Source organism: Geospiza fortis, unplaced genomic scaffold, assembly GCF_000277835.1.
Source record: "Geospiza fortis unplaced genomic scaffold, GeoFor_1.0 scaffold73, whole genome shotgun sequence".
NCBI lineage: Eukaryota > Metazoa > Chordata > Aves > Passeriformes > Thraupidae > Geospiza > Geospiza fortis.
The window spans coordinates 582,345-592,315 of NW_005054581.1; positions in this window are offsets into that span (position 1 = coordinate 582,345).

The following is a 9,971-nucleotide window of genomic DNA, read 5'->3' on the forward strand; positions in this document are numbered from 1 at the left end:
GAGGTCAGGGTTACAGTGGCATCAGCTCCCACACACATCACCCCTGCCCATGCTCCCCCTCCTCTGGGGTCCATACATCAAACCCCCTCTGTTTAAAGCCAGGTTTCAGGCTGGACCATGTGGAAGTTGCTGGTTGTGTCTTGTGGCCCAATACATTTCTCCTCTGAAAAGAAAAAATAAAATGTTGGTTTGATTTTTTATTTCTTTTCTGTTCCTTCCTCCTGCAAAGAAAAGGGGGAAAAGGAGTCCCAGGAGGGGCCAGAAGCCATCAGGGGCTCAGCCCAGCACAGAGCAGCACACAGCCTGGGTGCACCCATGGGTTTGGGATCCCCACATCCTCCATGAAACAACACAAAGAATTTTATCTGGATTTGATATTAGATAGCCTGGCCAATGCCTGCAATGCCTTCAGTTAAGCAAGCAGGACAGAGTCAAAATGCAAGTGTGACCAGACTTACAGAAAGTCCCATATGAGGATAGGAAGCCTGACTTCTAAAATAAACTCAAATTTAATTTCATGTCCAGGTACTGGAGACCTGCTGACCCAGTTTGGTCCACACCTTTGCTCCAGAAGTGGGAAGCTGCTTTCTTGCATGTCCAAAGCTTTTTAAAGGGGTTGTTTCTCCAATCTTTAATGGGACCAGAGCAAATTTCTGATGTTTCAACATGGCCAGAGCTGTCAAAAAGCCACCCAGGACTCCAAAGCCCAACTTTTCTTTATTTTTTTTAACAGACAACTTCCTGGTCCCATGATTTTTTCAAAACAACAACAACTACCAAAAAAACCCCCTTTGAATTCAGTATTTCTATTAAAGGGTTTGCTGGAGCACAGCAGGACCTTTTCTTGCAGTGAGGGGAAGGGCAGCACAGCAGGGAAGGGCTCCTGCAAGTGAACAGCATGAAATTTTCATGCAAATTTCCCACCAGGGCCTCTGGAATAAAGCCCCAGATTTCCCTGCCCTTAATGAATAAATCACTCAGCTCATTAGTGGAGTCTCTGGCAAGAGGGCAGCAAGCATCACCTTTGTTGCTGAGCTGACCAAAGGATTGACATGACCAGGGATAAATATTGCTCTTAAATGGTGCTGATGAAGCCATGAAAACCATGTTAGCTCATAATCTCACACACAGAGAAGTAATGTGCAGATAATTGAGATATAAGTGCTGCTCAGGCACCAACTTCAGAGATGGTTTTTCCTCCCCTAGTAGGCAAACAAGCCATTTCAAAAGCAGCGAAGCTCTTTAATGTATGTGTGGAGGGGCTTTTGCAAAGCAACAGAAACAAAGGGGCTCTGAAAAGGGTCCCTTTATAGAAATATGTATCTATCAATATATACGAGCTGCTGGGGCAGATGTGCTGTAAGAATGGTGCTTTGGTCAGTGTCCTTTGCACAGATGTGTCCTAGGGAGTTGTGCAAGGCCAGTAGCTCAAGCATTTCCCACAAAACCCATCCCAAGAATGCCACACAGCCCAGTCTGAGCTGGGCCTATGCTGCAGGAAGCTCCACAGGCAGGGCCAGTGATGCTGCACAGAGCAGGAGTGAATCACTGAAAGGGGAATTGTGTCACCCTTCTGATGCCCATTAGGGGACCCAATTGCATCTAGCTCTCCCTTCTCCCTCCTTCCTTTTTAATAAAATAAAAAGTAAACTTTCTAGAGCTCTGTTGCTATCTCATTGCAGGGGTTCCATACTGCTGTCTCCTTAACACAGAAGTTTCAGACCTTCTTGGTGTTTCTCATGGGCAGCTCCTCAGAGCACTGACTCTTTCTTCTTCACAAAGCAATCAAGTGTTTCCTTCTCACCCAGCCACCCCACTCTTTTATAGCACTCTTCTTCTCATTGCTTACAGCTGTGGCCTGTTAAAGTCAGGCCTGTTCCTAATCTTTGCTAATTGGCCCAGCTGCAACTCCTTAGGGGTAAGATTAATTTCTACCCTATGTTTATTTTCTTACATTCTATCCCCCTACAGAGCTCACCCACATTACAGAACATCTGGGTGTCTTATTCTCCTAATCAGGCAATTTGGATGTGGCAGCAAGAGTTCCAACTCCAAATCCAACCTTGGCTCTACACATGTCATGTAAGCTCAGTCCTTGCGTGGGTCTGTAAGGAGAGGGGAGCAGCATCAGTGGTGCTGGTTCAATGTCACCATCACATTCTCTGAAAAATCCCTTCACCAGGATTTCTTCTTCTGGGAAGCTGAGAAGCCTCAGAGAAAAATGAAAACAATAATTATCTGATTTGCTTCTCCTGTGTTTTGCTGCTTTGAAATGTGGTTTGGACATTGTTTACCAACTGGTCATTGACTGGTTTCATGTGAATTGTTTTGACTCAATGACCAATCACAGCCAGCTGTGTTGAGGCTCTGGCGAGTCATGAGTTTTCATTATTATCTTAATATAATATAATATAATATAATATAATATAATATAATATATACCATAAAATAATAAATTTGGCTTCTAAGAACATGGAGTCAGATTGTCAATTTCTCCTTCATCCTGGGGACCCAGCAAATACCACAGTTCAAGAGCAGAGCTCTGGTGCTCCTGGATATGAATGTGCCTGGCTCTCCCAGAGAGTGCGCAGACATATGAGGTGTCCAAGAAACCATCCAGCATATTCCCAGGCAGCAAGGAAGTGCCAGTGTTGAAGCAAAAATCTTCTTGTGCGGCCTTCCCCTCCCCACACACCCCAGGGAAAGGCAGGTCAGTGCTCCGGAATTGCATTTGCACAGGAAACCAGCCTGCTTTAAGGCATGGGTATTGCCAGGGAAATCCTTGCTGGAATTTCAAATCCTCCAAATGAATTCACTGGCACTGGGAGAACAGCTTAAAATTCTCTCATATTTTGTACACTGGGCTTGGTGTCCACAGAAGCCACGAGGCAGAGTCTTGTTGTGTTTGTACTGTGGGTTATTTAATTTAACAGTAATAATGTTCATGGAAAACACAGGAAAACAAACCCACCTGCCTTGTCCCCACCCTTGCTCACACTTGCAGAGGGACATTCACTGGCACCTGCTACACACTTTAAACCCCACGAATCTGAGCCAGAGGTTCTCAGCACCTTTTTTTACTTCACAAGCCTGGTAAATCCAGTGCATATCCACAGTGTCTAGCTGCTGTTGTGGAAAATACAACTGTGGAAAGCAAATACAGACTGGCAGTTCTAGGCTTTCAGTCAGTATATGAACATATGGCAGTTGTCTGCTGCTTAAACCTCATCACTTTCTCACTCTGCAGAGTGGTGTAAACAGACACATTTCTGTGCACACCTCTGACAGCTTTAACTTCAACAGGGTACAGAGGGAAAGAGGCTGATCCCTGGCTGCTGGATTGTACTTGTTTCAGAGTATCCCATGGATATTTGGAGATGTGTCCCTGTGCTGGGACAAGCCTTGCTCAGCATTCCACAGTGTTTCTGTAGTTTGTGCTGCTAACACCCAGCTTTCCAACGTCTCCCAACAATGCTTTCTTCAGGATAGGAACATTTGGAGTTTGTGGTGGTGTTCGCAGGGGTCTTAGGATGAGGGAAGAGACAAGGATCTGACTCCATGTTTCAGAAGGCTTGATTTATTATTTTATGATATATATTATATTAAAACTATACTAAAAGAATAGAAGAAAGGATTTCATCAGAAGGCTGGCTAAGAATAGAAAAAGAATGGAGTGGTAACAAAAGCTTGGGTCTCAGAGTCCAAGCCAGCTGACTGTGATTGGCCATTAATTAGAAACAACCACATGAGACCAATCAAAGCTCCACCTGTTGCATTCCACAGCAGCAGATAATCATTGTTTACATTTTGTTCCTGAGGCCTCTCAGCTTCTCAGGAGAAAAAAGTCCTAAGGAAAGGATTTTTCATAAAATGTGTCTGTGACAGGAGTTAGCAAGAAGTCCCCAAAATATTACAGATTCAGGCACTGTTACTGCTTTTGCAGAAGCACAACCCTGACTTATCTCACCCTGCTGTGGTGCAAAACTCGTGACTCAAACACTGGAAAAAGTTGAGTTGTACGAGTGCAGTCTCTCAAACAGCTAATGGAGCCCTCAGGAGTTGTTGAAGAGGAACACTGGATATTTAGATGGATGCTGAGTTTATTCAAAAGGCAGAGGAAGGACAGATATCAGCTCTGCCTGCTTTCATGTTGTTTCACCTCTGGAATTACTTCCTCCAAGACCTTAAGCCCTGAGAAGCCACAAACAGTAGAACCCCAAAACATTGCACAGGGAGATCTGGCTCTGCCAGGGGCAAAAAGGAATGCTGAAGTTTTCTCCTACATTTTGCACTTTGCCTGCTGCTCCCTTCCACGAGCCTGCAGAGGTGGCACACAGAGATGTGGCCTGTGAGGTCCTGGGGCCATCTGCATGGGGACAGAAACCAAATCCAGTTGGATTTGCAGTAGGAAATGGTGTTCTGGCTTCTGGGCATCCTTCCCTCCAAGCAAAACAACTTCACCTTGCTTTCCAAGAGAGGAACTGAATGTGATGTTCATCCACAAGATAAAGAGCATTTTACATCTGTGAATCACAATTGTGTGAGACAGATAATTAGGCAATTAGAACAATTAGGTGTGAAAAAGATGCTATGTCTAGAAATTAGGGTGAAGAACAAGGAAAGATGAGAAAATTCTTGCTGGAAGTTTTTCAAATGTCAGTGATGCAGAGATGCTGGAGAGAAGGGAAGGCAGAGGGCTAGGTAAATTGTCTTGGGCAAGGCCTATAAAAATTAATATTTTCCCCTGTGAATTTGTGGGATTTCTGAGGTGGGTGTATTTGCTTATCAGAATCAGCAATCAAAAACCTATAGAGGACACCAATTATCCATTATTTGGGCTGTGGAGCCATTAAAACTTTTGTCAGTCTTTTCATTTTGATGCTGTGGCAAGCCAGGCCCACCACTTGGAGACCAGTCCTGCCCCCAGGCAGCTCCCTGGAGAGCCACATTTCCTATCAGGCTGAAACAGCCTGTTCTTCTTCTGGGGATTACAGTTTGCTTTGTCTGCCTGGGACTCTTGAGTCTCTTGTGTCTCATACAGGGCTGACCTGAATGTGGTCATGCCAGAACTGGGTAAAACTGATTGCAGAGTCATTTCAGGGCTTTGTTTTTTTCCAGGGTGTCAATTTGGTCATTTGTTCAGGATATTGAAGGTGAAACCTTGGCCTGGAGCAAAGCTCAGAGTCCAGGCTGTCCCCACCCTCTGGCATTTCATGTGGCTGTGGCCCCTTTGGAAACGAGAAAAAATCCCTTCTTCCTTGGGGAGAAGTCAATATCTTGGGTGCACCAGGCAAGAGAAAAGACATTTGCAGGGCTAAAGAATTCATGAAGATTAACACAGCAAACCCCACAGCTGTTCCCCTGTGCTGCCAGGAGCTGCTCTGCTTCTCACTGCCAGGAGCAGGTCTGGAACCAGGGTGGAGAAGGGACCGTGGCTCTCCAGACTGGGACTGGGACTTTGACAGGTGCTCAGAGATTGCCCCATTTCTCTGCTTGGGAACAGGGTTTGTTTGCTGCCTGAAAAGCTCCAAAAACATGAAGCAGAAAGTTGGGTTTTGTATTTTTTTGGACTGTAATTCAGGCACCCAGGTGAAGCTTACAGCTTTGCTCCTGAATTTTTGGGTTCCATTGTGGCCGCATTTCTCTTCACAGAGCAAAGCAAAGCACAGCTTCCCGAGGATTTTCTAAGATTCACATTCCCTGAACATCAGAGAAAGAAAAAAACAATTCTTATGTCATTTACTCCTCCTGTGTTTTAGAACAAGTGGAATGCATTGTGGAAGATCGTTTACCTGAAGGGAATTGATAATTGGATGTGAGTGTTTTGATTTATTGACCAATTGAATCCACATGTGTGAGTCAGGACTGGCAGCTGACAGTCACAAGTTTGAGCAGTTAAGTGCTTGTGCAAATTCAATGTAATACAGTATAGAATAATATAGTATAATAAAGTAATTAATTATCCTTCTGATATCAATAGAGTCAGATGCATCATTCCTCCCTTCGTCAGGGTTGCTCTGCTTTTCCCATATTCCATGGTCACTTTCTGCTGCCCACAAATATGGAGAGCTGATTCTCCTTGTCAAAGCCACCTCATGAAACCACTTTGGCACAGGTAGATTTTCCTCTTCTCTTGTAGCAACAGCACAGGAAAGCTCAAATTGCTGATTGTGACAGCCCAGGGTTTTTTCAGCATTTATTCCTGCCTCACTCAGGGCTCTCCAGCCTCCCATCACCCAGCACAGGATCTGGGCACCCCCTGCACCACCACATCCCCACTGTGCCTGCTGAGGCTGCCATCCCTCCCCCTGCCTCCCCAGCCTCAGCTCACCTCTGCCCTGTCCCCTTCGCTTGTAGAACCACACAGCTTTATACTGCTCTCCATGGAAGGCAAAAAAAGCACAATTTAAAGTGCAAAAGGCATTTTCTGCATTTCACAGGCTGTGTTTTGCCCCGATGTTCGGGAAGGGGCTGGGGACAGCAGATCCCTGCTGAGGTGCAAGGTGCCATGGCATTTTTCTGTCCTGCCATCACACCAGCTGATGTGCTCAGCTGAAACAATCCCTTCTTAACCCAACAACAGCTGGAAAACCATTATAAAGATTTTGTTCTCGCTCTCTACACATTCCAGCAGGGCAAAGGGTGCACACAGAGTGACTCTTGCTCTTCCCTCCCCCTGTGCCTGCCTCACAGCCCCTCCTGTGACTGGCACTGTTTTATATTTTACCCACCCTGTCTTGCATTTGTTTTATATTTCACCTTCACTCTCTTGCATTTATCCCAGCCAAAAATCACTTTTTGCCCTGATTTCCAAAAAATTCCTCAATGCCTTTTTGGGAGTGCTTGCTTGCCAGCATTTCTGGGCTACAGCATCTTCCCAGGCACATCTGTTCATCCCTTTCTCTGCCTCACAGGATCCTGTCCAGATCTCCCCACACAGGATTAGGCACACACCCCTGTTCAACACATGCCCTTCTGCTGCTGTTGCTGTGCATGTGTCCAAGCTATGTCCAAGTTTTTTGGGGGGGGTTTGTTGCCACAATCAGGTTTCACAGTAAAGTTTCACACTTCTCACAAGCCCACTGATGCTCTTCTCTAAGTGGCTGGGAAACCTGTGCTTTAAAACACAGCTTTATCTATTTAAAGGAAGCATGTAATGGCAATTTAAAAAAATTATTAGATATTGAACTTATTGAAGCAAATGGGAGTTTTGTCCCTGATGTTAGCCAAGCTGAGGTTTCACCCAGAATCTGAGAGAGCACAGATGAGCAGATAATAGAAATGAGCCAGCTGTGAAAGCTGGATCTGCAATCTCAGCCTGAACTCCCCTGCCCCATGTGAGGGTTACAGCAGGGCTCTGCCTCTCATTGCTGTAGGAATTGCCATGCTGTTGCATTTTCTGCTGTTCTATCGCTGAAACAAGGACACCTCTGATACAAATAGCAGAGAAAAAAAAGGAGGAAAGGAAAAGGGAAGAGAAGAGGGAAGAGAAAAGGGAAAAGGAAAGGAAAGAAGGGAAAGGGAAAGGGAAAGGGAAAGGGAAAGGGAAAGGGAAAGGGAAGGAAACCCCATAGGTATTATGCTGCCTTATGCACTTATAAAATGAGAAGGTTAGTGCCACAGAGAGGAATTAAGCTACAATGCTGGTGCTGTGTCTTACTGAGGGTTTACAGAGTGGTAATTAAGAGAAACACTTTCTGCATAAGAAAGCTCTTCTGCTGCAGAGAAGGAAGAAACATTTCTGCTCGTTTCAATCAGACACTGATGGATGGTGTTAATCAGGATAAGGTGTCAGTGTCCCCCTTGTCCTCTGCAGAGCTCCTGGAGCTGCTGGATAAGCCCAGCACGAACCTTCCTGGCTGGAGCACAGCCCACAGGGCTGGGGAAGCACACAGAAGGGCTGGTTTTATTAGCACAAGGAAAACACCAACCCTGCTGTTTATTGTTTCAACATTTCCAGCAATGTTTTGGAGCACCTGCAGCTTCACAGACACTGAACCCCGAAATCCCTATGTGAATGAAAAACCCTTTTCTCCAGGTCAGGCTGCTCCTGCCCATGGGCAAAAATCACTGGAATGAGTTCTAGAGCCAGTGACTCAGGATGGGCACATCCCTGGGGCAGTGGGGAACCCAAAGGACTTTCTGTGAGTGTCTCTTTCCTAGATGGTGCCCATGAACCTCCCTGAGCAGCCTGGTTTGGGAGGCTGCAGGAGGACCCTGTGGGTCCTGTGGCTGTGAAGGTCTCTCTGCACACTCATCCCACAGCACTGGGAGCTCCCATCCCTGGGAGGCTGGGGAATCTCCCTGTTAGGGGCAGGGAAGCAGCACGGCAAAGTTAAAGCTTTCATTTGCTATGTTCAAAGGCAGGAATAGCTAAGTTGGGAAGTTTGGGGTGAGCAGGTTACAGCAGGAGCATGTTCAAAACAGTCTCCAGTGCTACAGCCCATGATGGGCACAACCCAAAACCTCTTCAAGGGCATTGAATCCTTCAGAGCTTTCCATCTGCTTGGCAGCTTTTGGGACAGGGTGAAAAAAGAAGTGCAGAAGGCAGATAAATGTGGCTGATAGGAATGATCTCCATGGTGCTGGAGAGCAAGAGGTGAGAGAGGGGAAAGAAAAATGCAGGAGCCTGAAACCCAGACACCCAATGCTGCTCCTCTGTTTATCCACTGTCCTTGCCAGGGTTGAGGGGTTTTGGTCCAAGGGAACCTGTGAAGATGAGCAGACTGTGAAGATGAGAGGAAGCTGAGCCTTCCTCCTCAGAAAATGCTTCTTTTGGATCTTTTGCTTCTGGAAAAGTTGGAAACAATTCTTCATGTCCTCCTGCTTGCCCAAAATCGGCAGGGGACTTTCTCCAGCATCTGTCTCTCTGGAACATCACAGGCAGTGTTTTTTTTATTTTCAAGCACATATTTAAAGGGCAGGGAGAGAGAGCAGCCCCTGGATGTGCCTCAGCAGAGGGTCCAGCTGTGTGCCAGGGGCAGAACATTGGGCTTGGTGCCAGTGGCTGCAAACACTCCTGCCCTGTGGTCCTGCTCTGTCACCATGATATTTTATGAAAAAAACCCTTCTTCTCCTAAGAAGACTCAGAAAATAAATGTAAAAAATAATTATCTGATTACTTGGAATGTGGTTTGGAGGTTGTTTACCAACAGGTGAATGTTTGCTTGGTTCCATGTGAATTGTTTTTATTTAATAACCAATCCCAACCCAGCTGTGTCAGGACTCTGGTCTGTCATGGGTTTTTATTATTCATTCTTGTCTAGCCTTCTGATGTCTCCTTTCTCTTTGTTTAGTATAGTTTGAGTATATAATTATAATATAATGTAACATAACATAACATAATATAATATAATATAATATAATATAATATAATATAATATAATATAATATAATTATAATTAATATAATATAATATAATATATAATGCAATATAATATAAAATCAGCCTTCTGAGGACTTGGAGTCAATTCTCATCTCTCACCTCATCCTGGGGACCCTCACAACACCAAAAAACTGCTCAGTCCTGCAGCTGCCAGAGCCCAGAGCCACAGCTGTGGGGGAGCAAAGGAGGATAAAATGGTGTTTCTTTGAGTGAAAAAGAGCCTTCCAAGGACACAGCTGTTATTTTGAAGAGTGGGTCAGGAAAAGCCATGGGGGTCTTGCTTTAGGGTGCTGCTCATTGCCAAAGGCACTGCCTGAAGGAGGAGAAAAGAACATTGGGAAGCACAGGTAGGGCAGCCCTGGCTCCAGGTGAGCACCAGCAGCATCTGTGTGGTGTGTCCCTGTGCAAGAGAAGGTGTTGATCATGAGTTAAGGGAGTGCACAAATGCCTGGCCAGTTTGTAGAGCAGTCCATGAGCCTGTTCCTCCAGATGCGGTGTCCAGTTGGAAGTCCATGGAGGAACTGTGGCAGTTTCAGGAGCAAGGCTTGGAAGCAAGATGCTGGTACTGAGCCCACCACAGGATTCC